The sequence below is a fragment of the Rhamphochromis longiceps genome, linkage group LG3, assembly GCF_057381845.1.
Source record: "Rhamphochromis longiceps isolate RC_006_pf linkage group LG3, R_longiceps_female_GT1.1, whole genome shotgun sequence".
NCBI classification, from domain to species: domain Eukaryota; kingdom Metazoa; phylum Chordata; class Actinopteri; order Cichliformes; family Cichlidae; genus Rhamphochromis; species Rhamphochromis longiceps.
The window spans coordinates 66124749-66152611 of record NC_140559.1 but is presented as its reverse complement, the minus strand read 5'-3'; the positions used below and the strand labels follow the sequence as shown (position 1 = coordinate 66152611).

At 57.6% G+C, this 27863-nt stretch overlaps 15 non-coding genes and 5 pseudogenes across 15 annotated transcripts; all 20 read right to left on the bottom strand.

Annotated features, from left to right (window-relative positions):
* Positions 1 to 162: 162 nt before the first annotated feature.
* LOC146676089 (5S ribosomal RNA) lies at positions 163 to 281 on the bottom strand (annotated as a pseudogene).
* Positions 282 to 1916: 1635 nt separating this feature from the next.
* LOC146676088 (5S ribosomal RNA) lies at positions 1917 to 2035 on the bottom strand. The gene has a single exon (XR_014911098.1). It is a non-coding gene; the product is annotated as a 5S ribosomal RNA (ribosomal RNA).
* A 1658-nt stretch (positions 2036 to 3693) lies between these two features.
* LOC146676087 (5S ribosomal RNA) lies at positions 3694 to 3812 on the bottom strand. The gene has a single exon (XR_014910808.1). It is a non-coding gene; the product is annotated as a 5S ribosomal RNA (ribosomal RNA).
* Positions 3813 to 4832: 1020 nt separating this feature from the next.
* LOC146676086 (5S ribosomal RNA) lies at positions 4833 to 4951 on the bottom strand. The gene has a single exon (XR_014910826.1). It is a non-coding gene; the product is annotated as a 5S ribosomal RNA (ribosomal RNA).
* A 1020-nt stretch (positions 4952 to 5971) lies between these two features.
* On the bottom strand, positions 5972 to 6090 carry LOC146676085 (5S ribosomal RNA). Its single transcript, XR_014911096.1, has one exon. It is a non-coding gene; the product is annotated as a 5S ribosomal RNA (ribosomal RNA).
* Positions 6091 to 7345: 1255 nt separating this feature from the next.
* On the bottom strand, positions 7346 to 7464 carry LOC146676084 (5S ribosomal RNA; annotated as a pseudogene).
* Positions 7465 to 8706: 1242 nt separating this feature from the next.
* On the bottom strand, positions 8707 to 8825 carry LOC146676083 (5S ribosomal RNA). Its single transcript, XR_014911095.1, has one exon. It is a non-coding gene; the product is annotated as a 5S ribosomal RNA (ribosomal RNA).
* Positions 8826 to 10127: 1302 nt separating this feature from the next.
* Positions 10128 to 10246, bottom strand: LOC146676082 (5S ribosomal RNA; annotated as a pseudogene).
* A 1577-nt stretch (positions 10247 to 11823) lies between these two features.
* On the bottom strand, positions 11824 to 11942 carry LOC146676081 (5S ribosomal RNA). Its single transcript, XR_014911094.1, has one exon. It is a non-coding gene; the product is annotated as a 5S ribosomal RNA (ribosomal RNA).
* A 1696-nt stretch (positions 11943 to 13638) lies between these two features.
* Positions 13639 to 13757, bottom strand: LOC146676080 (5S ribosomal RNA). Its single transcript, XR_014910825.1, has one exon. It is a non-coding gene; the product is annotated as a 5S ribosomal RNA (ribosomal RNA).
* Positions 13758 to 14737: 980 nt separating this feature from the next.
* On the bottom strand, positions 14738 to 14856 carry LOC146676079 (5S ribosomal RNA). The gene has a single exon (XR_014910824.1). It is a non-coding gene; the product is annotated as a 5S ribosomal RNA (ribosomal RNA).
* A 1020-nt stretch (positions 14857 to 15876) lies between these two features.
* LOC146676078 (5S ribosomal RNA) lies at positions 15877 to 15995 on the bottom strand (annotated as a pseudogene).
* Positions 15996 to 17135: 1140 nt separating this feature from the next.
* Positions 17136 to 17254, bottom strand: LOC146676077 (5S ribosomal RNA). The gene has a single exon (XR_014910701.1). It is a non-coding gene; the product is annotated as a 5S ribosomal RNA (ribosomal RNA).
* A 1414-nt stretch (positions 17255 to 18668) lies between these two features.
* On the bottom strand, positions 18669 to 18787 carry LOC146676076 (5S ribosomal RNA). Its single transcript, XR_014911093.1, has one exon. It is a non-coding gene; the product is annotated as a 5S ribosomal RNA (ribosomal RNA).
* A 1696-nt stretch (positions 18788 to 20483) lies between these two features.
* Positions 20484 to 20602, bottom strand: LOC146676075 (5S ribosomal RNA). The gene has a single exon (XR_014910823.1). It is a non-coding gene; the product is annotated as a 5S ribosomal RNA (ribosomal RNA).
* Positions 20603 to 21582: 980 nt separating this feature from the next.
* Positions 21583 to 21701, bottom strand: LOC146676074 (5S ribosomal RNA). Its single transcript, XR_014910822.1, has one exon. It is a non-coding gene; the product is annotated as a 5S ribosomal RNA (ribosomal RNA).
* Positions 21702 to 22721: 1020 nt separating this feature from the next.
* Positions 22722 to 22840, bottom strand: LOC146676073 (5S ribosomal RNA; annotated as a pseudogene).
* A 1140-nt stretch (positions 22841 to 23980) lies between these two features.
* On the bottom strand, positions 23981 to 24099 carry LOC146676072 (5S ribosomal RNA). Its single transcript, XR_014910722.1, has one exon. It is a non-coding gene; the product is annotated as a 5S ribosomal RNA (ribosomal RNA).
* A 1851-nt stretch (positions 24100 to 25950) lies between these two features.
* Positions 25951 to 26069, bottom strand: LOC146676071 (5S ribosomal RNA). The gene has a single exon (XR_014911092.1). It is a non-coding gene; the product is annotated as a 5S ribosomal RNA (ribosomal RNA).
* Positions 26070 to 27328: 1259 nt separating this feature from the next.
* On the bottom strand, positions 27329 to 27447 carry LOC146676070 (5S ribosomal RNA). Its single transcript, XR_014911091.1, has one exon. It is a non-coding gene; the product is annotated as a 5S ribosomal RNA (ribosomal RNA).
* Positions 27448 to 27863: the final 416 nt, after the last annotated feature.

The following is a 27863-nucleotide window of genomic DNA, read 5'->3' as shown; positions in this document are numbered from 1 at the left end:
AGGCCCTTGTGTGGTGTAGGTTGCATCAGCTAGCAGCACAAGACATTGGAAAAGAGCCAAAAGCAGTGTCGTTAATGTGCCCTCATTAATGGGCAGCTGCTTTTGGTCTTTTAATACACCCCTTCTCTGGATCAAAAGCGGTTCAATGACATGAAAATGAAAGGCTTACAGCACCAGGTATTCCCAGGCAGTCTCCCATCCAAGTACTAACCAAGCCCAGCCCTGCTTAGCTTCCGAGATCAGACGAGGTCGGGCGTGCTCAGGGTGGTATGGCCGTGCTCAGGGTGGTATGGCCGTAAGCTGCTGGCTCCAGCACAATGTCTCATTTTATGGATTCAAGTGATTAGGTGGCAAGTACCTGAAGTTACGAAGACAATCCTATAACAATACCTGCATGTGTGCATAATACCCTAACCCAAAGGCTCAGTTTGGCATTTATCCAACAGCACAGGCCCTGGATTGTTGAAGATGGCCTCAGGAACCAGCACAGGACCTGGTTTGGTGAAGATGGCCTCGGCCAGAAGCGCAGGGCCTGGTGTGAAGTGAGTGGCCTGAGCAAGAGCAACAGGCCTTGGTGTGGTGTAAGTGGCCTCAGCCAGCAGCCACAGGCCCTGGTGTGGTGTAAGTCGCCTCAGCCAGCAGCCACAGGCACTGGTGTGGTGTAAGTGGCCTCAGCCAGCAGCAAAAGGGCCCTGGTGTGGTGTAAGTGGCCTCAGCCAGCAGCCACAGGCCCTGGTGTGGTGTAGGTGGCCTCAGCCAGCAGCCACAGGCCCTGGTGTGGTGTAAGTGGCCTCAGCCAGCAGCCACAGGCCCTGGTGTGGTGTAAGTGGCCTCAGCCAGCAGCCACAGGCCCTGGTGTGGTGTAAGTGGCCTCAACCAGTGCCACAGGCCCTGGTGTGGTGTAAGTGGCCTGAGCAAGAGCCACAGACCCTGGTGTGGTGTAATTGGCCTCAGCCAGCAGCCACAGGCCCTGGTGTGGTGTAAGTGGCCTCAGCCAGAAGCCACAGGCACTGGTGTGGTGTAAGTGGCCTCAGCCAGCAGCAAAAGGGCCCTGGTGTGGTGTAAGTCGCCTCAGCCAGCAGCCACAGGCCCTGGTGTGGTGTAGGTGGCCTCAGCCAGCAGCCACAGGCCCTGGTGTGGTGTAAGTGGCCTCAGCCAGCAGCCACAGGCCCTGGTGTGGTGTAGGTGGCCTCAGCCAGCAGCCACAGGCCCTGGTGTGGTGTAAGTGGCCTCAGCCAGTGCCACAGGCCCTGGTGTGGTGTAAGTGGCCTGAGCAAGAGCCACAGGCCCTGGTGTGGTGTAAGTGGCCTGAGCAAGAGCCACAGACCCTGGTGTGGTGTAATTGGCCTCAATAGCAACTAATGCCCTGGTGTGGTGTAGGTGGCCTCAGCCAGCAGCCACAGGCCCTGGTGTGGTGTAAGTGGCCTCAGCCAGCAACCACAGGCCCTGGTGTGGTGTAAGTGGCCTCAGCCAGTGCCACAGGCCCTGGTGTGGTGTAAGTGGCCTGAGCAAGAGCCACAGGCCCTGGTGTGGTGTAAGTGGCCTGAGCAAGAGCCACAGACCCTGGTGTGGTGTAATTGGCCTCAATAGCAACTAATGCCCTGGTGTGGTGTAGGTGGCCTCAGCCAGCAGCCACAGGCCCTGGTGTGGTGTAAGTGGCCTCAGCCAGCAGCCACAGGCCCTGGTGTGGTGTAAGTGGCCTCAGCCAGAGCCACAGGCCCTGATGTGGTGTAAGTGGCCCCAGCCGGTCACTCAGGCCCTTGTGTGGTGTAGGTTGCATCAGCTAGCAGCACAAGACATTGGAAAAGAGCCAAAAGCAGTGTCGTTAATGTGCCCTCATTAATGGGCAGCTGCTTTTGGTCTTTTAATACACCCCTTCTCTGGATCAAAAGCGGTTCAATGACATGAAAATGAAAGGCTTACAGCACCAGGTATTCCCAGGCAGTCTCCCATCCAAGTACTAACCAAGCCCAGCCCTGCTTAGCTTCCGAGATCAGACGAGGTCGGGCGTGCTCAGGGTGGTATGGCCGTAAGCTGCTGGCTCCAGCACAATGTCTCAATTTATGGATTCAAGTGATTAGGTGGCAAGTACCTGAAGTTACGAAGACAATCCTATAACCATACCTGCATGTTTGCATAATACCCTAACCCAAAGGCTCAGTTTGGCATTTATCCAACAGCACAGGCCCTGGATTGTTGAAGATGGCCTCAGGAACCAGCACAGGACCTGGTTTGGTGAAGATGGCCTCGGCCAGAAGCGCAGGGCCTGGTGTGAAGTGAGTGGCCTGAGCAAGAGCAACAGGCCTTGGTGTGGTGTAAGTGGCCTCAGCCAGCAGCCACAGGCCCTGGTGTGGTGTAAGTCGCCTCAGCCAGCAGCCACAGGCACTGGTGTGGTGTAAGTGGCCTCAGCCAGCAGCAAAAGGGCCCTGGTGTGGTGTAAGTGGCCTCAGCCAGCAGCCACAGGCCCTGGTGTGGTGTAGGTGGCCTCAGCCAGCAGCCACAGACCCTGGTGTGGTGTAATTGGCCTCAATAGCAACTAATGCCCTGGTGTGGTGTAGGTGGCCTCAGCCAGCAGCCACAGGCCCTGGTGTGGTGTAAGTGGCCTCAGCCAGCAGCCACAGGCCCTGGTGTGGTGTAAGTGGCCTCAGCCAGCAGCCACAGGCCCTGGTGTGGTGTAAGTCGCCTCAGCCAGAAGCCACAGGCACTGGTGTGGTGTAAGTGGCCTCAGCCAGCAGCAAAAGGGCCCTGGTGTGGTGTAAGTGGCCTCAGCCAGCAGCCACAGGCCCTGGTGTGGTGTAGGTGGCCTCAGCCAGCAGCCACAGGCCCTGGTGTGGTGTAAGTGGCCTCAGCCAGCAGCCACAGGCCCTGGTGTGGTGTAAGTGGCCTCAGCCAGTGCCACAGGCCCTGGTGTGGTGTAAGTGGCCTGAGCAAGAGCCACAGACCCTGGTGTGGTGTAATTGGCCTCAGCCAGCAGCCACAGGCCCTGGTGTGGTGTAAGTCGCCTCAGCTAGAAGACACAGGCACTGGTGTGGTGTAAGTGGCCTCAGCCAGCAGCAAAAGGGCCCTGGTGTGGTGTAAGTCGCCTCAGCCAGCAGCCACAGGCCCTGGTGTGGTGTAGGTGGCCTCAGCCAGCAGCCACAGGCCCTGGTGTGGTGTAAGTGGCCTCAGCCAGTGCCACAGGCCCTGGTGTGGTGTAAGTGGCCTGAGCAAGAGCCACAGGCCCTGGTGTGGTGTAAGTGGCCTCAGCCAGTGCCACAGGCCCTGGTGTGGTGTAATTGGCCTCAGCCAGCAGCCACAGGCCCTGGTGTGGTGTAAGTGGCCTCAGCCAGAGCCACAGGCCCTGATGTGGTGTAAGTGGCCTCAATAGCAACTAATGCCCTGGTGTGGTGTAGGTGGCCTCAGCCAGCAGCCACAGGCCCTGGTGTGGTGTAAGTGGCCTCAGCCAGCAGCCACAGGCCCTGGTGTGGTGTAAGTGGCCTCAGCCAGAGCCACAGGCCCTGATGTGGTGTAAGTGGCCCCAGCCGGTCACTCAGGCCCTTGTGTGGTGTAGGTTGCATCAGCTAGCAGCACAAGACATTGGAAAAGAGCCAAAAGCAGTGTCGTTAATGTGCCCTCATTAATGGGCAGCTGCTTTTGGTCTTTTAATACACCCCTTCTCTGGATCAAAAGCGGTTCAATGACATGAAAATGAAAGGCTTACAGCACCAGGTATTCCCAGGTAGTCTCCCATCCAAGTACTAACCAAGCCCAGCCCTGCTTAGCTTCCGAGATCAGACGAAGTCGGGCGTGCTCAGGGTGGTATGGCCGTAAGCTGCTGGCTCCAGCACAATGTCTCAATTTATGGATTCAAGTGATTAGGTGGCAAGTACCTGAAGTTACGAAGACAATCCTATAACCATACCTGCATGTTTGCATAATACCCTAACCCAAAGGCTCAGTTTGGCATTTATCCAACAGCACAGGCCCTGGATTGTTGAAGATGGCCTCAGGAACCAGCACAGGGCCTGGTGTGTTGTACATGGCCACAGCAAGCAGCACAGGGCCTGGTTTGGTGAAGATGGCCTCGGCCAGAAGCGCAGGGCCTGGTGTGATGTGAGTGGCCTGAGCAAGAGCCACAGGCCTTGGTGTGGTGTAAGTGGCCTCAGCCAGCAGCCACAGGCCCTGGTGTGGTGTAAGTCGCCTCAGCCAGAAGCCACAGGCACTGGTGTGGTGTAAGTGGCCTCAGCCAGCAGCAAAAGGGCCCTGGTGTGGTGTAAGTGGCCTCAGCCAGCAGCCACAGGCCCTGGTGTGGTGTAGGTGGCCTCAGCCAGCAGCCACAGGCCCTGGTGTGGTGTAAGTGGCCTCAGCCAGCAGCCACAGGCCCTGGTGTGGTGTAAGTGGCCTCAGCCAGTGCCACAGGCCCTGGTGTGGTGTAAGTGGCCTGAGCAAGTGCCACAGGCCCTGGTGTGGTGTAAGTGGCCTGAGCAAGAGCCACAGACCCTGGTGTGGTGTAATTGGCCTCAATAGCAACTAATGCCCTGGTGTGGTGTAGGTGGCCTCAGCCAGCAGCCACAGGCCCTGGTGTGGTGTAAGTGGCCTCAGCCAGCAGCCACAGGCCCTGGTGTGGTGTAAGTGGCCTCAGCCAGAGCCACAGGCCCTGATGTGGTGTAAGTGGCCCCAGCCGGTCACTCAGGCCCTTGTGTGGTGTAGGTTGCATCAGCTAGCAGCACAAGACATTGGAAAAGAGCCAAAAGCAGTGTCGTTAATGTGCCCTCATTAATGGGCAGCTGCTTTTGGTCTTTTAATACACCCCTTCTCTGGATCAAAAGCGGTTCAATGACATGAAAATCAAAGGCTTACAGCACCAGGTATTCCCAGGCAGTCTCCCATCCAAGTACTAACCAAGCCCAGCCCTGCTTAGCTTCCGAGATCAGACGAAGTCGGGCGTGCTCAGGGTGGTATGGCCGTAAGCTGCTGGCTCCAGCACAATGTCTCAATTTATGGATTCAAGTGATTAGGTGGCAAGTACCTGAAGTTACGAAGACAATCCTATAACCATACCTGCATGTTTGCATAATACCCTAACCCAAAGGCTCAGTTTGGCATTTATCCAACAGCACAGGCCCTGGATTGTTGAAGATGGCCTCAGGAACCAGCACAGGGCCTGGTGTGTTGTACATGGCCACAGCAAGCAGCACAGGGCCTGGTTTGGTGAAGATGGCCTCGGCCAGAAGCGCAGGGCCTGGTGTGATGTGAGTGGCCTGAGCAAGAGCCACAGGCCTTGGTGTGGTGTAAGTGGCCTCAGCCAGCAGCCACAGGCCCTGGTGTGGTGTAAGTGGCCTCAGCCAGAAGCCACAGGCACTGGTGTGGTGTAAGTGGCCTCAGCCAGCAGCAAAAGGGCCCTGGTGTGGTGTAAGTGGCCTCAGCCAGCAGCCACAGGCCCTGGTGTGGTGTAGGTGGCCTCAGCCAGCAGCCACAGGCCCTGGTGTGGTGTAAGTGGCCTCAGCCAGCAGCCACAGGCCCTGGTGTGGTGTAAGTGGCCTCAGCCAGTGCCACAGGCCCTGGTGTGGTGTAAGTGGCCTGAGCAAGTGCCACAGGCCCTGGTGTGGTGTAAGTGGCCTGAGCAAGAGCCACAGACCCTGGTGTGGTGTAATTGGCCTCAATAGCAACTAATGCCCTGGTGTGGTGTAGGTGGCCTCAGCCAGCAGCCACAGGCCCTGGTGTGGTGTAAGTGGCCTCAGCCAGCAGCCACAGGCCCTGGTGTGGTGTAAGTGGCCTCAGCCAGAGCCACAGGCCCTGATGTGGTGTAAGTGGCCCCAGCCGGTCACTCAGGCCCTTGTGTGGTGTAGGTTGCATCAGCTAGCAGCACAAGACATTGGAAAAGAGCCAAAAGCAGTGTCGTTAATGTGCCCTCATTAATGGGCAGCTGCTTTTGGTCTTTTAATACACCCCTTCTCTGGATCAAAAGCGGTTCAATGACATGAAAAGGAAAGGCTTACAGCACCAGGTATTCCCAGGCAGTCTCCCATCCAAGTACTAACCAAGCCCAGCCCTGCTTAGCTTCCGAGATCAGACGAGGTCGGGCGTGCTCAGGGTGGTATGGCCGTAAGCTGCTGGCTCCAGCACAATGTCTCAATTTATGGATTCAAGTGATTAGGTGGCAAGTACCTGAAGTTACGAAGACAATCCTATAACCATACCTGCATGTTTGCATAATACCCTAACCCAAAGGCTCAGTTTGGCATTTATCCAACAGCACAGGCCCTGGATTGTTGAAGATGGCCTCAGGAACCAGCACAGGGCCTGGTGTGTTGTACATGGCCACAGCAAGCAGCACAGGGCCTGGTTTGGTGAAGATGGCCTCGGCCAGAAGCGCAGGGCCTGGTGTGATGTGAGTGGCCTGAGCAAGAGCAACAGGCCTTGGTGTGGTGTAAGTGGCCTCAGCCAGCAGCCACAGGCCCTGGTGTGGTGTAAGTCGCCTCAGCCAGAAGCCACAGGCACTGGTGTGGTGTAAGTGGCCTCAGCCAGCAGCAAAAGGGCCCTGGTGTGGTGTAAGTGGCCTCAGCCAGCAGCCACAGGCCCTGGTGTGGTGTAGGTGGCCTCAGCCAGCAGCCACAGGCCCTGGTGTGGTGTAAGTGGCCTCAGCCAGTGCCACAGGCCCTGGTGTGGTGTAAGTGGCCTGAGCAAGAGCCACAGGCCCTGGTGTGGTGTAAGTGGCCTGAGCAAGAGCCACAGACCCTGGTGTGGTGTAATTGGCCTCAATAGCAACTAATGCCCTGGTGTGGTGTAGGTGGCCTCAGCCAGCAGCCACAGGCCCTGGTGTGGTGTAAGTGGCCTCAGCCAGCAACCACAGGCCCTGGTGTGGTGTAAGTGGCCTCAGCCAGTGCCACGGGCCCTGGTGTGGTGTAAGTGGCCTGAGCAAGAGCCACAGGCCCTGGTGTGGTGTAAGTGGCCTCAGCCAGTGCCACAGGCCCTGGTGTGGTGTAATTGGCCTCAGCCAGCAACTAATGCCCTGGTGTGGTGTAGGTGGCCTCAGCCAGCAGCCACAGGCCCTGGTGTGGTGTAAGTGGCCTCAGCCAGCAGCCACAGGCCCTGGTGTGGTGTAAGTGGCCTCAGCCAGAGCCACAGGCCCTGGTGTGGTGTAAGTGGCCTCAGCCAGAGCCACAGGCCCTGATGTGGTGTAAGTGGCCCCAGCCGGTCACTCAGGCCCTTGTGTGGTGTAGGTTGCATCAGCTAGCAGCACAAGACATTGGAAAAGAGCCAAAAGCAGTGTCGTTAATGTGCCCTCATTAATGGGCAGCTGCTTTTGGTCTTTTAATACACCCCTTCTCTGGATCAAAAGCGGTTCAATGACATGAAAATGAAAGGCTTACAGCACCAGGTATTCCCAGGCAGTCTCCCATCCAAGTACTAACCAAGCCCAGCCCTGCTTAGCTTCCGAGATCAGACGAGGTTGGGCGTGCTCAGGGTGGTATGGCCGTGCTCAGGGTGGTATGGCCGTAAGCTGCTGGCTCCAGCACAATGTCTCATTTTATGGATTCAAGTGATTAGGTGGCAAGTACCTGAAGTTACGAAGACAATCCTATAACAATACCTGCATGTGTGCATAATACCCTAACCCAAAGGCTCAGTTTGGCATTTATCCAACAGCACAGGCCCTGGATTGTTGAAGATGGCCTCAGGAACCAGCACAGGGCCTGGTGTGTTGTACATGGCCACAGCAAGCAGCACAGGGCCTGGTTTGGTGAAGATGGCCTCGGCCAGAAGCGCAGGGCCTGGTGTGATGTGAGTGGCCTGAGCAAGAGCAACAGGCCTTGGTGTGGTGTAAGTGGCCTCAGCCAGCAGCCACAGGCCCTGGTGTGGTGTAAGTCGCCTCAGCCAGAAGCCACAGGCACTGGTGTGGTGTAAGTGGCCTCAGCCAGCAGCAAAAGGGCCCTGGTGTGGTGTAAGTGGCCTCAGCCAGCAGCCACAGGCCCTGGTGTGGTGTAGGTGGCCTCAGCCAGCAGCCACAGGCCCTGGTGTGGTGTAAGTGGCCTCAGCCAGCAGCCACAGGCCCTGGTGTGGTGTAAGTGGCCTCAGCCAGCAGCCACAGGCCCTGGTGTGGTGTAAGTGGCCTCAGCCAGTGCCACAGGCCCTGGTGTGGTGTAAGTGGCCTGAGCAAGAGCCACAGACCCTGGTGTGGTGTAATTGGCCTCAGCCAGCAGCCACAGGCCCTGGTGTGGTGTAAGTTGCCTCAGCTAGAAGACACAGGCACTGGTGTGGTGTAAGTGGCCTCAGCCAGCAGCAAAAGGGCCCTGGTGTGGTGTAAGTCGCCTCAGCCAGCAGCCACAGGCCCTGGTGTGGTGTAGGTGGCCTCAGCCAGCAGCCACAGGCCCTGGTGTGGTGTAAGTGGCCTCAATAGCAACTAAGGCCCTGGTGTGGTGTAAGTGGCTTCAGCCAGCAGCCACAGGCTCTGTTGTGGTGTAACTGGCCTCAGCCAGCAGCCACAGGCCCTGGTGTGGTGTAAGTGGCCTCAGCCAGAGCCACAGGCCCTGATGTGGTGTAAGTGGCCCCAGCCCGTCACTCAGGCCCTGGTGTGGTGTAGGTGGCATCAGCTAGCAGCACAAGACATTGGAAAAGAGCCAAAAGCAGTGTCGTTAATGTGCCCTCATTAATGGGCAGCTGCTTTTGGTCTTTTAATACACCCCTTCTCTGGATCAAAAGCGGTTCAATGACATGAAAATGAAAGGCTTACAGCACCAGGTATTCCCAGGCAGTCTCCCATCCAAGTACTAACCAAGCCCAGCCCTGCTTAGCTTCCGAGATCAGACGAGGTCGGGCGTGCTCAGGGTGGTATGGCCGTAAGCTGCTGGCCCCAGCACAATGTCTCAATTTATGGATTCAAGTGATTAGGTGGCAAGTACCTGAAGTTACGAAGACAATCCTATAACCATACCTGCATGTTTGCATAATACCCTAACCCAAAGGCTCAGTTTGGCATTTATCCAACAGCACAGGCCCTGGATTGTTGAAGATGGCCTCAGGAACCAGCACAGGACCTGGTTTGGTGAAGATGGCCTCGGCCAGAAGCGCAGGGCCTGGTGTGAAGTGAGTGGCCTGAGCAAGAGCAACAGGCCTTGGTGTGGTGTAAGTGGCCTCAGCCAGCAGCCACAGGCCCTGGTGTGGTGTAAGTCGCCTCAGCCAGCAGCCACAGGCACTGGTGTGGTGTAAGTGGCCTCAGCCAGCAGCAAAAGGGCCCTGGTGTGGTGTAAGTGGCCTCAGCCAGCAGCCACAGGCCCTGGTGTGGTGTAGGTGGCCTCAGCCAGCAGCCACAGGCCCTGGTGTGGTGTAAGTGGCCTCAGCCAGCAGCCACAGGCCCTGGTGTGGTGTAAGTGGCCTCAGCCAGCAGCCACAGGCCCTGGTGTGGTGTAAGTGGCCTCAACCAGTGCCACAGGCCCTGGTGTGGTGTAAGTGGCCTGAGCAAGAGCCACAGACCCTGGTGTGGTGTAATTGGCCTCAGCCAGCAGCCACAGGCCCTGGTGTGGTGTAAGTGGCCTCAGCCAGAAGCCACAGGCACTGGTGTGGTGTAAGTGGCCTCAGCCAGCAGCAAAAGGGCCCTGGTGTGGTGTAAGTCGCCTCAGCCAGCAGCCACAGGCCCTGGTGTGGTGTAGGTGGCCTCAGCCAGCAGCCACAGGCCCTGGTGTGGTGTAAGTGGCCTCAGCCAGTGCCACAGGCCCTGGTGTGGTGTAAGTGGCCTGAGCAAGAGCCACAGGCCCTGGTGTGGTGTAAGTGGCCTCAGCCAGTGCCACAGGCCCTGGTGTGGTGTAATTGGCCTCAGCCAGCAGCCACAGGCCCTGGTGTGGTGTAGGTGGCCTCAGCCAGCAGCCACAGGCCCTGGTGTGGTGTAAGTGGCCTCAGCCAGCAGCCACAGGCCCTGGTGTGGTGTAAGTGGCCTCAGCCAGAGCCACAGGCCCTGATGTGGTGTAAGTGGCCCCAGCCGGTCACTCAGGCCCTTGTGTGGTGTAGGTTGCATCAGCTAGCAGCACAAGACATTGGAAAAGAGCCAAAAGCAGTGTCGTTAATGTGCCCTCATTAATGGGTAGCTGCTTTTGGTCTTTTAATACACCCCTTCTCTGGATCAAAAGCGGTTCAATGACATGAAAATGAAAGGCTTACAGCACCAGGTATTCCCAGGCAGTCTCCCATCCAAGTACTAACCAAGCCCAGCCCTGCTTAGCTTCCGAGATCAGACGAGGTCGGGCGTGCTCAGGCTGGTATGGCCGTAAGCTGCTGGCTCCAGCACAATGTCTCAATTTATGGATTCAAGTGATTAGGTGGCAAGTACCTGAAGTTACGAAGACAATCCTATAACCATACCTGCATGTTTGCATAATACCCTAACCCAAAGGCTCAGTTTGGCATTTATCCAACAGCACAGGCCCTGGATTGTTGAAGATGGCCTCAGGGACCAGCACAGGGCCTGGTGTGTTGTACATGGCCACAGCAAGCAGCACAGGGCCTGGTTTGGTGAAGATGGCCTCGGCCAGAAGCGCAGGGCCTGGTGTGATGTGAGTGGCCTGAGCAAGAGCAACAGGCCTTGGTGTGGTGTAAGTGGCCTCAGCCAGCAGCCACAGGCCCTGGTGTGGTGTAAGTCGCCTCAGCCAGAAGCCACAGGCACTGGTGTGGTGTAAGTGGCCTCAGCCAGCAGCAAAAGGGCCCTGGTGTGGTGTAAGTGGCCTCAGCCAGCAGCCACAGGCCCTGGTGTGGTGTAGGTGGCCTCAGCCAGCAGCCACAGGCCCTGGTGTGGTGTAAGTGGCCTCAGCCAGTGCCACAGGCCCTGGTGTGGTGTAAGTGGCCTGAGCAAGAGCCACAGACCCTGGTGTGGTGTAATTGGCCTCAGCCAGCAGCCACAGGCCCTGGTGTGGTGTAAGTCGCCTCAGCCAGAAGCCACAGGCACTGGTGTGGTGTAAGTGGCCTCAGCCAGCAGCAAAAGGGCCCTGGTGTGGTTTAAGTCGCCTCAGCCAGCAGCCACAGGCCCTGGTGTGGTGTAGGTGGCCTGAGCCAGCAGCCACAGGCCCTGGTGTGGTGTAAGTGGCCACAGCAAGCAGCACAGGGCCTGGTTTGGTGAAGATGGCCTCGGCCAGAAGCGCAGGGCCTGGTGTGATGTGAGTGGCCTGAGCAAGAGCCACAGGCCTTGGTGTGGTGTAAGTGGCCTCAGCCAGCAGCCACAGGCCCTGGTGTGGTGTAAGTCGCCTCAGCCAGAAGCCACAGGCACTGGTGTGGTGTAAGTGGCCTCAGCCAGCAGCAAAAGGGCCCTGGTGTGGTGTAAGTGGCCTCAGCCAGCAGCCACAGGCCCTGGTGTGGTGTAAGTGGCCTCAGCCAGCAGCCACAGGCCCTGGTGTGGTGTAAGTGGCCTCAGCCAGTGCCACAGGCCCTGGTGTGGTGTAAGTGGCCTGAGCAAGAGCCACAGGCCCTGGTGTGGTGTAAGTGGCCTGAGCAAGAGCCACAGACCCTGGTGTGGTGTAATTGGCCTCAATAGCAACTAATGCCCTGGTGTGGTGTAGGTGGCCTCAGCCAGCAGCCACAGGCCCTGGTGTGGTGTAAGTGGCCTCAGCCAGCAGCCACAGGCCCTGGTGTGGTGTAAGTGGCCTCAGCCAGAGCCACAGGCCCTGATGTGGTGTAAGTGGCCCCAGCCGGTCACTCAGGCCCTTGTGTGGTGTAGGTTGCATCAGCTAGCAGCACAAGACATTGGAAAAGAGCCAAAAGCAGTGTCGTTAATGTGCCCTCATTAATGGGCAGCTGCTTTTGGTCTTTTAATACACCCCTTCTCTGGATCAAAAGCGGTTCAATGACATGAAAATGAAAGGCTTACAGCACCAGGTATTCCCAGGCAGTCTCCCATCCAAGTACTAACCAAGCCCAGCCCTGCTTAGCTTCCGAGATCAGACGAGGTCGGGCGTGCTCAGGGTGGTATGGCCGTAAGCTGCTGGCTCCAGCACAATGTCTCAATTTATGGATTCAAGTGATTAGGTGGCAAGTACCTGAAGTTACGAAGACAATCCTATAACCATACCTGCATGTTTGCATAATACCCTAACCCAAAGGCTCAGTTTGGCATTTATCCAACAGCACAGGCCCTGGTTTGTTGAAGATGGCCTCAGGAACCAGCACAGGGCCTGGTGTGTTGTACATGGCCACAGCAAGCAGCACAGGGCCTGGTTTGGTGAAGATGGCCTCGGCCAGAAGCGCAGGGCCTGGTGTGATGTGAGTGGCCTGAGCAAGAGCAACAGGCCTTGGTGTGGTGTAAGTGGCCTCAGCCAGCAGCCACAGGCCCTGGTGTGGTGTAAGTCGCCTCAGCCAGAAGCCACAGGCACTGGTGTGGTGTAAGTGGCCTCAGCCAGCAGCAAAAGGGCCCTGGTGTGGTGTAGGTGGCCTCAGCCAGCAGCCACAGGCCCTGGTGTGGTGTAAGTGGCCTGAGCAAGAGCCACAGACCCTGGTGTGGTGTAATTGGCCTCAATAGCAACTAATGCCCTGGTGTGGTGTAGGTGGCCTCAGCCAGCAGCCACAGGCCCTGGTGTGGTGTAAGTGGCCTCAGCCAGCAGCCACAGGCCCTGGTGTGGTGTAAGTGGCCTCAGCCAGCAGCCACAGGGCCTGGTGTGGTGTAAGTCGCCTCAGCCAGAAGCCACAGGCACTGGTGTGGTGTAAGTGGCCTCAGCCAGCAGCAAAAGGGCCCTGGTGTGGTGTAAGTGGCCTCAGCCAGCAGCCACAGGCCCTGGTGTGGTGTAGGTGGCCTCAGCCAGCAGCCACAGGCCCTGGTGTGGTGTAAGTGGCCTCAGCCAGCAGCCACAGGCCCTGGTGTGGTGTAAGTGGCCTCAGCCAGTGCCACAGGCCCTGGTGTGGTGTAAGTGGCCTGAGCAAGAGCCACAGACCCTGGTGTGGTGTAATTGGCCTCAGCCAGCAGCCACAGGCCCTGGTGTGGTGTAAGTCGCCTCAGCTAGAAGACACAGGCACTGGTGTGGTGTAAGTGGCCTCAGCCAGCAGCAAAAGGGCCCTGGTGTGGTGTAAGTCGCCTCAGCCACCAGCCACAGGCCCTGGTGTGGTGTAGGTGGCCTCAGCCAGCAGCCACAGGCCCTGGTGTGGTGTAAGTGGCCTCAGCCAGTGCCACAGGCCCTGGTGTGGTGTAAGTGGCCTGAGCAAGAGCCACAGGCCCTGGTGTGGTGTAAGTGGCCTCAGCCAGTGCCACAGGCCCTGGTGTGGTGTAATTGGCCTCAGCCAGCAGCCACAGGCCCTGGTGTGGTGTAAGTGGCCTCAGCCAGAGCCACAGGCCCTGATGTGGTGTAAGTGGCCTCAATAGCAACTAATGCCCTGGTGTGGTGTAGGTGGCCTCAGCCAGCAGCCACAGGCCCTGGTGTGGTGTAAGTGGCCTCAGCCAGCAGCCACAGGCCCTGGTGTGGTGTAAGTGGCCTCAGCCAGAGCCACAGGCCCTGATGTGGTGTAAGTGGCCCCAGCCGGTCACTCAGGCCCTTGTGTGGTGTAGGTTGCATCAGCTAGCAGCACAAGACATTGGAAAAGAGCCAAAAGCAGTGTCGTTAATGTGCCCTCATTAATGGGCAGCTGCTTTTGGTCTTTTAATACACCCCTTCTCTGGATCAAAAGCGGTTCAATGACATGAAAATGAAAGGCTTACAGCACCAGGTATTCCCAGGCAGTCTCCCATCCAAGTACTAACCAAGCCCAGCCCTGCTTAGCTTCCGAGATCAGACGAAGTCGGGCGTGCTCAGGGTGGTATGGCCGTAAGCTGCTGGCTCCAGCACAATGTCTCAATTTATGGATTCAAGTGATTAGGTGGCAAGTACCTGAAGTTACGAAGACAATCCTATAACCATACCTGCATGTTTGCATAATACCCTAACCCAAAGGCTCAGTTTGGCATTTATCCAACAGCACAGGCCCTGGATTGTTGAAGATGGCCTCAGGAACCAGCACAGGGCCTGGTGTGTTGTACATGGCCACAGCAAGCAGCACAGGGCCTGGTTTGGTGAAGATGGCCTCGGCCAGAAGCGCAGGGCCTGGTGTGATGTGAGTGGCCTGAGCAAGAGCCACAGGCCTTGGTGTGGTGTAAGTGGCCTCAGCCAGCAGCCACAGGCCCTGGTGTGGTGTAAGTCGCCTCAGCCAGAAGCCACAGGCACTGGTGTGGTGTAAGTGGCCTCAGCCAGCAGCAAAAGGGCCCTGGTGTGGTGTAAGTGGCCTCAGCCAGCAGCCACAGGCCCTGGTGTGGTGTAGGTGGCCTCAGCCAGCAGCCACAGGCCCTGGTGTGGTGTAAGTGGCCTCAGCCAGCAGCCACAGGCCCTGGTGTGGTGTAAGTGGCCTCAGCCAGTGCCACAGGCCCTGGTGTGGTGTAAGTGGCCTGAGCAAGTGCCACAGGCCCTGGTGTGGTGTAAGTGGCCTGAGCAAGAGCCACAGACCCTGGTGTGGTGTAATTGGCCTCAATAGCAACTAATGCCCTGGTGTGGTGTAGGTGGCCTCAGCCAGCAGCCACAGGCCCTGGTGTGGTGTAAGTGGCCTCAGCCAGAGCCACAGGCCCTGATGTGGTGTAAGTGGCCCCAGCCGGTCACTCAGGCCCTTGTGTGGTGTAGGTTGCATCAGCTAGCAGCACAAGACATTGGAAAAGAGCCAAAAGCAGTGTCGTTAATGTGCCCTCATTAATGGGCAGCTGCTTTTGGTCTTTAAATACACCCCTTCTCTGGATCAAAAGCGGTTCAATGACATGAAAATGAAAGGCTTACAGCACCAGGTATTCCCAGGCAGTCTCCCATCCAAGTACTAACCAAGCCCAGCCCTGCTTAGCTTCCGAGATCAGACGAAGTCGGGCGTGCTCAGGGTGGTATGGCCGTAAGCTGCTGGCTCCAGCACAATGTCTCAATTTATGGATTCAAGTGATTAGGTGGCAAGTACCTGAAGTTACGAAGACAATCCTATAACCATACCTGCATGTTTGCATAATACCCTAACCCAAAGGCTCAGTTTGGCATTTATCCAACAGCACAGGCCCTGGATTGTTGAAGATGGCCTCAGGAACCAGCACAGGGCCTGGTGTGTTGTACATGGCCACAGCAAGCAGCACAGGGCCTGGTTTGGTGAAGATGGCCTCGGCCAGAAGCGCAGGGCCTGGTGTGATGTGAGTGGCCTGAGCAAGAGCCACAGGCCTTGGTGTGGTGTAAGTGGCCTCAGCCAGCAGCCACAGGCCCTGGTGTGGTGTAAGTCGCCTCAGCCAGAAGCCACAGGCACTGGTGTGGTGTAAGTGGCCTCAGCCAGCAGCAAAAGGGCCCTGGTGTGGTGTAAGTGGCCTCAGCCAGCAGCCACAGGCCCTGGTGTGGTGTAGGTGGCCTCAGCCAGCAGCCACAGGCCCTGGTGTGGTGTAAGTGGCCTCAGCCAGCAGCCACAGGCCCTGGTGTGGTGTAAGTGGCCTCAGCCAGTGCCACAGGCCCTGGTGTGGTGTAAGTGGCCTGAGCAAGTGCCACAGGCCCTGGTGTGGTGTAAGTGGCCTGAGCAAGAGCCACAGACCCTGGTGTGGTGTAATTGGCCTCAATAGCAACTAATGCCCTGGTGTGGTGTAGGTGGCCTCAGCCAGCAGCCACAGGCCCTGGTGTGGTGTAAGTGGCCTCAGCCAGCAGCCACAGGCCCTGGTGTGGTGTAAGTGGCCTCAGCCAGAGCCACAGGCCCTGATGTGGTGTAAGTGGCCCCAGCCGGTCACTCAGGCCCTTGTGTGGTGTAGGTTGCATCAGCTAGCAGCACAAGACATTGGAAAAGAGCCAAAAGCAGTGTCGTTAATGTGCCCTCATTAATGGGCAGCTGCTTTTGGTCTTTTGATACACCCCTTCTCTGGATCAAAAGCGGTTCAATGACATGAAAAGGAAAGGCTTACAGCAGCAGGTATTCCCAGGCAGTCTCCCATCCAAGTACTAACCAAGCCCAGCCCTGCTTAGCTTCCGAGATCAGACGAGGTCGGGCGTGCTCAGGGTGGTATGGCCGTAAGCTGCTGGCTCCAGCACAATGTCTCAATTTATGGATTCAAGTGATTAGGTGGCAAGTACCTGAAGTTACGAAGACAATCCTATAACCATACCTGCATGTTTGCATAATACCCTAACCCAAAGGCTCAGTTTGGCATTTATCCAACAGCACAGGCCCTGGATTGTTGAAGATGGCCTCAGGGACCAGCACAGGGCCTGGTGTGTTGTACATGGCCACAGCAAGCAGCACAGGGCCTGGTTTGGTGAAGATGGCCTCGGCCAGAAGCGCAGGGCCTGGTGTGATGTGAGTGGCCTGAGCAAGAGCAACAGGCCTTGGTGTGGTGTAAGTGGCCTCAGCCAGCAGCCACAGGCCCTGGTGTGGTGTAAGTCGCCTCAGCCAGAAGCCACAGGCACTGGTGTGGTGTAAGTGGCCTCAGCCAGCAGCAAAAGGGCCCTGGTGTGGTGTAGGTGGCCTCAGCCAGCAGCCACAGGCCCTGGTGTGGTGTAAGTGGCCTCAGCCAGCAGCCACAGGCCCTGGTGTGGTGTAAGTGGCCTCAGCCAGTGCCACAGGCCCTGGTGTGGTGTAAGTGGCCTGAGCAAGAGCCACAGGCCCTGGTGTGGTGTAAGTGGCCTGAGCAAGAGCCACAGACCCTGGTGTGGTGTAATTGGCCTCAATAGCAACTAATGCCCTGGTGTGGTGTAGGTGGCCTCAGCCAGCAGCCACAGGCCCTGGTGTGGTGTAAGTGGCCTCAGCCAGCAGCCACAGGCCCTGGTGTGGTGTAAGTGGCCTCAGCCAGAGCCACAGGCCCTGGTGTGGTGTAAGTGGCCTCAGCCAGCAGCCACAGGCCCTGGTGTGGTGTAAGTCGCCTCAGCTAGAAGACACAGGCACTGGTGTGGTGTAAGTGGCCTCAGCCAGCAGCAAAAGGGCCCTGGTGTGGTGTAAGTGGCCTCAGCCAGAGCCACAGGCCCTGATGTGGTGTAAGTGGCCCCAGCCGGTCACTCAGGCCCTTGTGTGGTGTAGGTTGCATCAGCTAGCAGCACAAGACATTGGAAAAGAGCCAAAAGCAATGTCGTTAATGTGCCCTCATTAATTGGCAGATGCTTTTGGTCTTTTAATACACCCCTTCTCTGGATCAAAAGCGGTTCAATGACATGAAAATGAAAGGCTTACAGCACCAGGTATTCCCAGGAAGTCTCCCATCCAAGTACTAGCCAAGCCCAGCCCTGCTTAGCTTCCGAGATCAGACGAGGTCGGGCGTGCTCAGGGTGGTATGGCCGTAAGCTGCTGGCCCCAGCACAATGTCTCAATTTATGGATTCAAGTGATTAGGTGGCAAGTACCTGAAGTTACGAAGACAATCCTATAACCATACCTGCATGTTTGCATAATACCCTAACCCAAAGGCTCAGTTTGGCATTTATCCAACAGCACAGGCCCTGGATTGTTGAAGATGGCCTCAAGAACCACCACAGGACCTGGTGTGTTTTACATGGCCACAGCAAGCAGCACAGGGCCTGGTTTGGTGAAGATGGCCTCAGCAAGCAGCCACAGGCCCTGGTTTGGTGTAAGTGGCCTCAGCCAGCAGCCACAGGCCCTGGTGTGGTGTAAGTGGCCTCAGCCAGCAGCCACAGGCCCTGGTGTGGTCTAAGTGGCCTCAGCCAGTGCCACAGGCCCTGGTGTGGTGTAAGTGGCCTGAGCAAGAGCCACAGGCCCTGGTGTGGTGTAAGTGGCCTCAGCCAGCAGCCACAGGCCCTGGTGTGGTGTAAGTGGCCTGAGCAAGTGCCACAGGCCCTGGTGTGGTGTAAGTGGCCTAAGCCAGAGCCACAGGCCCTGGTGTGGTGTAAGTGGCCTCAATAGCAAATAAGGCCCTGGTGTGGTGTAAGTGGCCTGAGCAAGAACCACAGGGCCTGGTTTGGTGAAGATGGCCTCGGCCAGAAGCGCAGGGCCTGGTGTAATGTGAGTGGCCTGAGCAAGAGCCACAGGCCCTGGTGTGGTGTAAGTGGCCTCAGCCAGCAGCCACAGGCCCTGGTGTGGTGTAAGTTGCCTCAGCCAGAATCCACAGCCACTGGTGTGGTGTAAGTGGCCTCAGCCAGCAGCAAAAGGGCCCTGGTGTGGTGTAAGTGGCCTCAGCCAGCAGCAAAAGGGCCCTGGTGTGGTGTAGGTGGCCTCTGCCAGCAGCCACAGGCCCTGGTGTGGTGTAAGTGGCCTCAGCCAGCAGCCACAGGCCCTGGTGTGGTGTAAGTGGCCTCAGCCAGTGCCACAGGCCCTGGTGTGGTGTAAGTGGCCTGAGCAAGAGCCACAGGCCCTGGTGTGGTGTAAGTGGCCTGAGCAAGAGCCACAGACCCTGGTGTGGTGTAATTGGCCTCAATAGCAACTAATGCCCTGGTGTGGTGTAGGTGGCCTCAGCCAGCAGCCACAGGCCCTGGTGTGGTGTAAGTGGCCTCAGCCAGCAGCCACAGGCCCTGGTGTGGTGTAAGTGGCCTCAGCCAGAGCCACAGGCCCTGATGTGGTGTAAGTGGCCCCAGCCGGTCACTCAGGCCCTTGTGTGGTGTAGGTTGCATCAGCTAGCAGCACAAGACATTGGAAAAGAGCCAAAAGCAGTGTCGTTAATGTGCCCTCATTAATGGGCAGCTGCTTTTGGTCTTTTAATACACCCCTTCTCTGGATCAAAAGCGGTTCAATGACATGAAAATGAAAGGCTTACAGCACCAGGTATTCCCAGGCAGTCTCCCATCCAAGTACTAACCAAGCCCAGCCCTGCTTAGCTTCCGAGATCAGACGAGGTCGGGCGTGCTCAGGGTGGTATGGCCGTAAGCTGCTGGCTCCAGCACAATGTCTCAATTTATGGATTCAAGTGATTAGGTGGCAAGTACCTGAAGTTACGAAGACAATCCTATAACCATACCTGCATGTTTGCATAATACCCTAACCCAAAGGCTCAGTTTGGCATTTATCCAACAGCACAGGCCCTGGTTTGTTGAAGATGGCCTCAGGAACCAGCACAGGGCCTGGTGTGTTGTACATGGCCACAGCAAGCAGCACAGGGCCTGGTTTGGTGAAGATGGCCTCGGCCAGAAGCGCAGGGCCTGGTGTGATGTGAGTGGCCTGAGCAAGAGCAACAGGCCTTGGTGTGGTGTAAGTGGCCTCAGCCAGCAGCCACAGGCCCTGGTGTGGTGTAAGTCGCCTCAGCCAGAAGCCACAGGCACTGGTGTGGTGTAAGTGGCCTCAGCCAGCAGCAAAAGGGCCCTGGTGTGGTGTAGGTGGCCTCAGCCAGCAGCCACAGGCCCTGGTGTGGTGTAAGTGGCCTGAGCAAGAGCCACAGACCCTGGTGTGGTGTAATTGGCCTCAATAGCAACTAATGCCCTGGTGTGGTGTAGGTGGCCTCAGCCAGCAGCCACAGGCCCTGGTGTGGTGTAAGTGGCCTCAGCCAGCAGCCACAGGCCCTGGTGTGGTGTAAGTGGCCTCAGCCAGCAGCCACAGGGCCTGGTGTGGTGTAAGTCGCCTCAGCCAGAAGCCACAGGCACTGGTGTGGTGTAAGTGGCCTCAGCCAGCAGCAAAAGGGCCCTGGTGTGGTGTAAGTGGCCTCAGCCAGCAGCCACAGGCCCTGGTGTGGTGTAGGTGGCCTCAGCCAGCAGCCACAGGCCCTGGTGTGGTGTAAGTGGCCTCAGCCAGCAGCCACAGGCCCTGGTGTGGTGTAAGTGGCCTCAGCCAGTGCCACAGGCCCTGGTGTGGTGTAAGTGGCCTGAGCAAGAGCCACAGACCCTGGTGTGGTGTAATTGGCCTCAGCCAGCAGCCACAGGCCCTGGTGTGGTGTAAGTCGCCTCAGCTAGAAGACACAGGCACTGGTGTGGTGTAAGTGGCCTCAGCCAGCAGCAAAAGGGCCCTGGTGTGGTGTAAGTCGCCTCAGCCACCAGCCACAGGCCCTGGTGTGGTGTAGGTGGCCTCAGCCAGCAGCCACAGGCCCTGGTGTGGTGTAAGTGGCCTCAGCCAGTGCCACAGGCCCTGGTGTGGTGTAAGTGGCCTGAGCAAGAGCCACAGGCCCTGGTGTGGTGTAAGTGGCCTCAGCCAGTGCCACAGGCCCTGGTGTGGTGTAATTGGCCTCAGCCAGCAGCCACAGGCCCTGGTGTGGTGTAAGTGGCCTCAGCCAGAGCCACAGGCCCTGATGTGGTGTAAGTGGCCTCAATAGCAACTAATGCCCTGGTGTGGTGTAGGTGGCCTCAGCCAGCAGCCACAGGCCCTGGTGTGGTGTAAGTGGCCTCAGCCAGCAGCCACAGGCCCTGGTGTGGTGTAAGTGGCCTCAGCCAGAGCCACAGGCCCTGATGTGGTGTAAGTGGCCCCAGCCGGTCACTCAGGCCCTTGTGTGGTGTAGGTTGCATCAGCTAGCAGCACAAGACATTGGAAAAGAGCCAAAAGCAGTGTCGTTAATGTGCCCTCATTAATGGGCAGCTGCTTTTGGTCTTTTAATACACCCCTTCTCTGGATCAAAAGCGGTTCAATGACATGAAAATGAAAGGCTTACAGCACCAGGTATTCCCAGGCAGTCTCCCATCCAAGTACTAACCAAGCCCAGCCCTGCTTAGCTTCCGAGATCAGACGAAGTCGGGCGTGCTCAGGGTGGTATGGCCGTAAGCTGCTGGCTCCAGCACAATGTCTCAATTTATGGATTCAAGTGATTAGGTGGCAAGTACCTGAAGTTACGAAGACAATCCTATAACCATACCTGCATGTTTGCATAATACCCTAACCCAAAGGCTCAGTTTGGCATTTATCCAACAGCACAGGCCCTGGATTGTTGAAGATGGCCTCAGGAACCAGCACAGGGCCTGGTGTGTTGTACATGGCCACAGCAAGCAGCACAGGGCCTGGTTTGGTGAAGATGGCCTCGGCCAGAAGCGCAGGGCCTGGTGTGATGTGAGTGGCCTGAGCAAGAGCCACAGGCCTTGGTGTGGTGTAAGTGGCCTCAGCCAGCAGCCACAGGCCCTGGTGTGGTGTAAGTCGCCTCAGCCAGAAGCCACAGGCACTGGTGTGGTGTAAGTGGCCTCAGCCAGCAGCAAAAGGGCCCTGGTGTGGTGTAAGTGGCCTCAGCCAGCAGCCACAGGCCCTGGTGTGGTGTAGGTGGCCTCAGCCAGCAGCCACAGGCCCTGGTGTGGTGTAAGTGGCCTCAGCCAGCAGCCACAGGCCCTGGTGTGGTGTAAGTGGCCTCAGCCAGTGCCACAGGCCCTGGTGTGGTGTAAGTGGCCTGAGCAAGTGCCACAGGCCCTGGTGTGGTGTAAGTGGCCTGAGCAAGAGCCACAGACCCTGGTGTGGTGTAATTGGCCTCAATAGCAACTAATGCCCTGGTGTGGTGTAGGTGGCCTCAGCCAGCAGCCACAGGCCCTGGTGTGGTGTAAGTGGCCTCAGCCAGAGCCACAGGCCCTGATGTGGTGTAAGTGGCCCCAGCCGGTCACTCAGGCCCTTGTGTGGTGTAGGTTGCATCAGCTAGCAGCACAAGACATTGGAAAAGAGCCAAAAGCAGTGTCGTTAATGTGCCCTCATTAATGGGCAGCTGCTTTTGGTCTTTTAATACACCCCTTCTCTGGATCAAAAGCGGTTCAATGACATGAAAATGAAAGGCTTACAGCACCAGGTATTCCCAGGCAGTCTCCCATCCAAGTACTAACCAAGCCCAGCCCTGCTTAGCTTCCGAGATCAGACGAAGTCGGGCGTGCTCAGGGTGGTATGGCCGTAAGCTGCTGGCTCCAGCACAATGTCTCAATTTATGGATTCAAGTGATTAGGTGGCAAGTACCTGAAGTTACGAAGACAATCCTATAACCATACCTGCATGTTTGCATAATACCCTAACCCAAAGGCTCAGTTTGGCATTTATCCAACAGCACAGGCCCTGGATTGTTGAAGATGGCCTCAGGAACCAGCACAGGGCCTGGTGTGTTGTACATGGCCACAGCAAGCAGCACAGGGCCTGGTTTGGTGAAGATGGCCTCGGCCAGAAGCGCAGGGCCTGGTGTGATGTGAGTGGCCTGAGCAAGAGCCACAGGCCTTGGTGTGGTGTAAGTGGCCTCAGCCAGCAGCCACAGGCCCTGGTGTGGTGTAAGTCGCCTCAGCCAGAAGCCACAGGCACTGGTGTGGTGTAAGTGGCCTCAGCCAGCAGCAAAAGGGCCCTGGTGTGGTGTAAGTGGCCTCAGCCAGCAGCCACAGGCCCTGGTGTGGTGTAGGTGGCCTCAGCCAGCAGCCACAGGCCCTGGTGTGGTGTAAGTGGCCTCAGCCAGCAGCCACAGGCCCTGGTGTGGTGTAAGTGGCCTCAGCCAGTGCCACAGGCCCTGGTGTGGTGTAAGTGGCCTGAGCAAGTGCCACAGGCCCTGGTGTGGTGTAAGTGGCCTGAGCAAGAGCCACAGACCCTGGTGTGGTGTAATTGGCCTCAATAGCAACTAATGCCCTGGTGTGGTGTAGGTGGCCTCAGCCAGCAGCCACAGGCCCTGGTGTGGTGTAAGTGGCCTCAGCCAGCAGCCACAGGCCCTGGTGTGGTGTAAGTGGCCTCAGCCAGAGCCACAGGCCCTGATGTGGTGTAAGTGGCCCCAGCCGGTCACTCAGGCCCTTGTGTGGTGTAGGTTGCATCAGCTAGCAGCACAAGACATTGGAAAAGAGCCAAAAGCAGTGTCGTTAATGTGCCCTCATTAATGGGCAGCTGCTTTTGGTCTTTTGATACACCCCTTCTCTGGATCAAAAGCGGTTCAATGACATGAAAAGGAAAGGCTTACAGCAGCAGGTATTCCCAGGCAGTCTCCCATCCAAGTACTAACCAAGCCCAGCCCTGCTTAGCTTCCGAGATCAGACGAGGTCGGGCGTGCTCAGGGTGGTATGGCCGTAAGCTGCTGGCTCCAGCACAATGTCTCAATTTATGGATTCAAGTGATTAGGTGGCAAGTACCTGAAGTTACGAAGACAATCCTATAACCATACCTGCATGTTTGCATAATACCCTAACCCAAAGGCTCAGTTTGGCATTTATCCAACAGCACAGGCCCTGGATTGTTGAAGATGGCCTCAGGGACCAGCACAGGGCCTGGTGTGTTGTACATGGCCACAGCAAGCAGCACAGGGCCTGGTTTGGTGAAGATGGCCTCGGCCAGAAGCGCAGGGCCTGGTGTGATGTGAGTGGCCTGAGCAAGAGCAACAGGCCTTGGTGTGGTGTAAGTGGCCTCAGCCAGCAGCCACAGGCCCTGGTGTGGTGTAAGTCGCCTCAGCCAGAAGCCACAGGCACTGGTGTGGTGTAAGTGGCCTCAGCCAGCAGCAAAAGGGCCCTGGTGTGGTGTAGGTGGCCTCAGCCAGCAGCCACAGGCCCTGGTGTGGTGTAAGTGGCCTCAGCCAGCAGCCACAGGCCCTGGTGTGGTGTAAGTGGCCTCAGCCAGTGCCACAGGCCCTGGTGTGGTGTAAGTGGCCTGAGCAAGAGCCACAGGCCCTGGTGTGGTGTAAGTGGCCTGAGCAAGAGCCACAGACCCTGGTGTGGTGTAATTGGCCTCAATAGCAACTAATGCCCTGGTGTGGTGTAGGTGGCCTCAGCCAGCAGCCACAGGCCCTGGTGTGGTGTAAGTGGCCTCAGCCAGCAGCCACAGGCCCTGGTGTGGTGTAAGTGGCCTCAGCCAGAGCCACAGGCCCTGGTGTGGTGTAAGTGGCCTCAGCCAGCAGCCACAGGCCCTGGTGTGGTGTAAGTCGCCTCAGCTAGAAGACACAGGCACTGGTGTGGTGTAAGTGGCCTCAGCCAGCAGCAAAAGGGCCCTGGTGTGGTGTAAGTGGCCTCAGCCAGAGCCACAGGCCCTGATGTGGTGTAAGTGGCCCCAGCCGGTCACTCAGGCCCTTGTGTGGTGTAGGTTGCATCAGCTAGCAGCACAAGACATTGGAAAAGAGCCAAAAGCAATGTCGTTAATGTGCCCTCATTAATTGGCAGATGCTTTTGGTCTTTTAATACACCCCTTCTCTGGATCAAAAGCGGTTCAATGACATGAAAATGAAAGGCTTACAGCACCAGGTATTCCCAGGCAGTCTCCCATCCAAGTACTAGCCAAGCCCAGCCCTGCTTAGCTTCCGAGATCAGACGAGGTCGGGCGTGCTCAGGGTGGTATGGCCGTAAGCTGCTGGCCCCAGCACAATGTCTCAATTTATGGATTCAAGTGATTAGGTGGCAAGTACCTGAAGTTACGAAGACAATCCTATAACCATACCTGCATGTTTGCATAATACCCTAACCCAAAGGCTCAGTTTGGCATTTATCCAACAGCACAGGCCCTGGATTGTTGAAGATGGCCTCAAGAACCACCACAGGACCTGGTGTGTTTTACATGGCCACAGCAAGCAGCACAGGGCCTGGTTTGGTGAAGATGGCCTCAGCAAGCAGCCACAGGCCCTGGTTTGGTGTAAGTGGCCTCAGCCAGCAGCCACAGGCCCTGGTGTGGTGTAAGTGGCCTCAGCCAGCAGCCACAGGCCCTGGTGTGGTCTAAGTGGCCTCAGCCAGTGCCACAGGCCCTGGTGTGGTGTAAGTGGCCTGAGCAAGAGCCACAGGCCCTGGTGTGGTGTAAGTGGCCTCAGCCAGCAGCCACAGGCCCTGGTGTGGTGTAAGTGGCCTGAGCAAGTGCCACAGGCCCTGGTGTGGTGTAAGTGGCCTAAGCCAGAGCCACAGGCCCTGGTGTGGTGTAAGTGGCCTCAATAGCAAATAAGGCCCTGGTGTGGTGTAAGTGGCCTGAGCAAGAACCACAGGGCCTGGTTTGGTGAAGATGGCCTCGGCCAGAAGCGCAGGGCCTGGTGTAATGTGAGTGGCCTGAGCAAGAGCCACAGGCCCTGGTGTGGTGTAAGTGGCCTCAGCCAGCAGCCACAGGCCCTGGTGTGGTGTAAGTTGCCTCAGCCAGAATCCACAGCCACTGGTGTGGTGTAAGTGGCCTCAGCCAGCAGCAAAAGGGCCCTGGTGTGGTGTAAGTGGCCTCAGCCAGCAGCCACAGGCCCTGGTGTGGTGTAGGTGGCCTCAGCCAGCAGCCACAGGCCCTGGTGTGGTGTAAGTGGCCTCAATAGCAACTAAGGCCCTGGTGTGGTGTAAGTGGCCTCAGCCAGCAGCCAAAGGCCCTGGTGTGGTGTAAGTGGCCTCAGCCAGCAGCCACAGGCCCTGGTGTGGTGTAAGTGGCCTCAGCCAGTGCCACAGGCCCTGGTGTGGTGTAAGTGGCCTGAGCAAGAGCCACAGACCCTGGTGTGGTGTAATTGGCCTCAGCCAGCAGCCACAGGCCCTGGTGTGGTGTAAGTGGCCTCAGCCAGCAGCAAAAGGGCCCTGGTGTGGTGTAAGTCGCCTCAGCCAGCAGCCACAGGCCCTGGTGTGGTGTAGGTGGCCTCAGCCAGCAGCCACAGGCCCTGGTGTGGTGTAAGTGGCCTCAGCCAGCAGCCACAGGCCCTGGTGTGGTGTAAGTGGCCTCAGCCAGCAGCCACAGGCCCTGGTGTGGTGTAAGTGGCCTCAGCCAGTGCCACAGGCCCTGGTGTGGTGTAAGTGGCCTGAGCAAGAGCCACAGGCCCTGGTGTGGTGTAATTGGCCTCAATAGCAACTAATGCCCTGGTGTGGTGTAGGTGGCCTCAGCCAGCAGCCACAGGCCCTGGTGTGGTGTAAGTCACCTCAGCCAGCAGCCACAGGCCCTGGTGTGGTGTAGGTGGCCTCAGCCAGCAGCCACAGGCCCTGGTGTGGTGTAAGTGGCCTCAGCCAGCAGCCACAGGCCCTGGTGTGGTGTAAGTGGCCTCAGCCAGAGCCACAGGCCCTGATGTGGTGTAAGTGGCCCCAGCCGGTCACTCAGGCCCTTGTGTGGTGTAGGTTGCATCAGCTAGCAGCACAAGACATTGGAAAAGAGCCAAAAGCAGTGTCGTTAATGTGCCCTCATTAATGGGCAGCTGCTTTTGGTCTTTTAATACACCCCTTCTCTGGATCAAAAGCGGTTCAATGACATGAAAATGAAAGGCTTACAGCACCAGGTATTCCCAGGCAGTCTCCCATCCAAGTACTAACCAAGCCCAGCCCTGCTTAGCTTCCGAGATCAGACGAGGTCGGGCGTGCTCAGGGTGGTATGGCCGTAAGCTTCTGGCTCCAGCACAATGTCTCAATTTATGGATTCAAGTGATTAGGTGGCAAGTACCTGAAGTTACGAAGACAATCCTATAACCATACCTGCATGTTTGCATAATACCCTAACCCAAAGGCTCAGTTTGGCATTTATCCAACAGCACAGGCCCTGGATTGTTGAAGATGGCCTCAGGAACCAGCACAGGGCCTGGTGTGTTGTACATGGCCACAGCAAGCAGCACAGGGCCTGGTTTGGTGAAGATGGCCTCGGCCAGAAGCGCAGGGCCTGGTGTGATGTGAGTGGCCTGAGCAAGAGCAACAGGCCTTGGTGTGGTGTAAGTGGCCTCAGCCAGCAGCCACAGGCCCTGGTGTGGTGTAAGTCGCCTCAGCCAGCAGCCACAGGCACTGGTGTGGTGTAAGTGGCCTCAGCCAGCAGCCACAGGCCCTGGTGTGGTGTAAGTGGCCTCAGCCAGTGCCACAGGCCCTGGTGTGGTGTAAGTGGCCTGAGCAAGAGCCACAGACCCTGGTGTGGTGTAATTGGCCTCAGCCAGCAGCCACAGGCCCTGGTGTGGTGTAAGTGGCCTCAGCCAGCAGCAAAAGGGCCCTGGTGTGGTGTAAGTCGCCTCAGCCAGCAGCCACAGGCCCTGGTGTGGTGTAGGTGGCCTCAGCCAGCAGCCACAGGCCCTGGTGTGGTGTAAGTGGCCTCAGCCAGCAGCCACAGGCCCTGGTGTGGTGTAAGTGGCCTCAGCCAGCAGCCACAGGCCCTGGTGTGGTGTAAGTGGCCTCAGCCAGTGCCACAGGCCCTGGTGTGGTGTAAGTGGCCTGAGCAAGAGCCACAGGCCCTGGTGTGGTGTAATTGGCCTCAATAGCAACTAATGCCCTGGTGTGGTGTAGGTGGCCTCAGCCAGCAGCCACAGGCCCTGGTGTGGTGTAAGTCACCTCAGCCAGCAGCCACAGGCCCTGGTGTGGTGTAGGTGGCCTCAGCCAGCAGCCACAGGCCCTGGTGTGGTGTAAGTGGCCTCAGCCAGCAGCCACAGGCCCTGGTGTGGTGTAAGTGGCCTCAGCCAGAGCCACAGGCCCTGATGTGGTGTAAGTGGCCCCAGCCGGTCACTCAGGCCCTTGTGTGGTGTAGGTTGCATCAGCTAGCAGCACAAGACATTGGAAAAGAGCCAAAAGCAGTGTCGTTAATGTGCCCTCATTAATGGGCAGCTGCTTTTGGTCTTTTAATACACCCCTTCTCTGGATCAAAAGCGGTTCAATGACATGAAAATGAAAGGCTTACAGCACCAGGTATTCCCAGGCAGTCTCCCATCCAAGTACTAACCAAGCCCAGCCCTGCTTAGCTTCCGAGATCAGACGAGGTCGGGCGTGCTCAGGGTGGTATGGCCGTAAGCTTCTGGCTCCAGCACAATGTCTCAATTTATGGATTCAAGTGATTAGGTGGCAAGTACCTGAAGTTACGAAGACAATCCTATAACCATACCTGCATGTTTGCATAATACCCTAACCCAAAGGCTCAGTTTGGCATTTATCCAACAGCACAGGCCCTGGATTGTTGAAGATGGCCTCAGGAACCAGCACAGGGCCTGGTGTGTTGTACATGGCCACAGCAAGCAGCACAGGGCCTGGTTTGGTGAAGATGGCCTCGGCCAGAAGCGCAGGGCCTGGTGTGATGTGAGTGGCCTGAGCAAGAGCAACAGGCCTTGGTGTGGTGTAAGTGGCCTCAGCCAGCAGCCACAGGCCCTGGTGTGGTGTAAGTCGCCTCAGCCAGCAGCCACAGGCACTGGTGTGGTGTAAGTGGCCTCAGCCA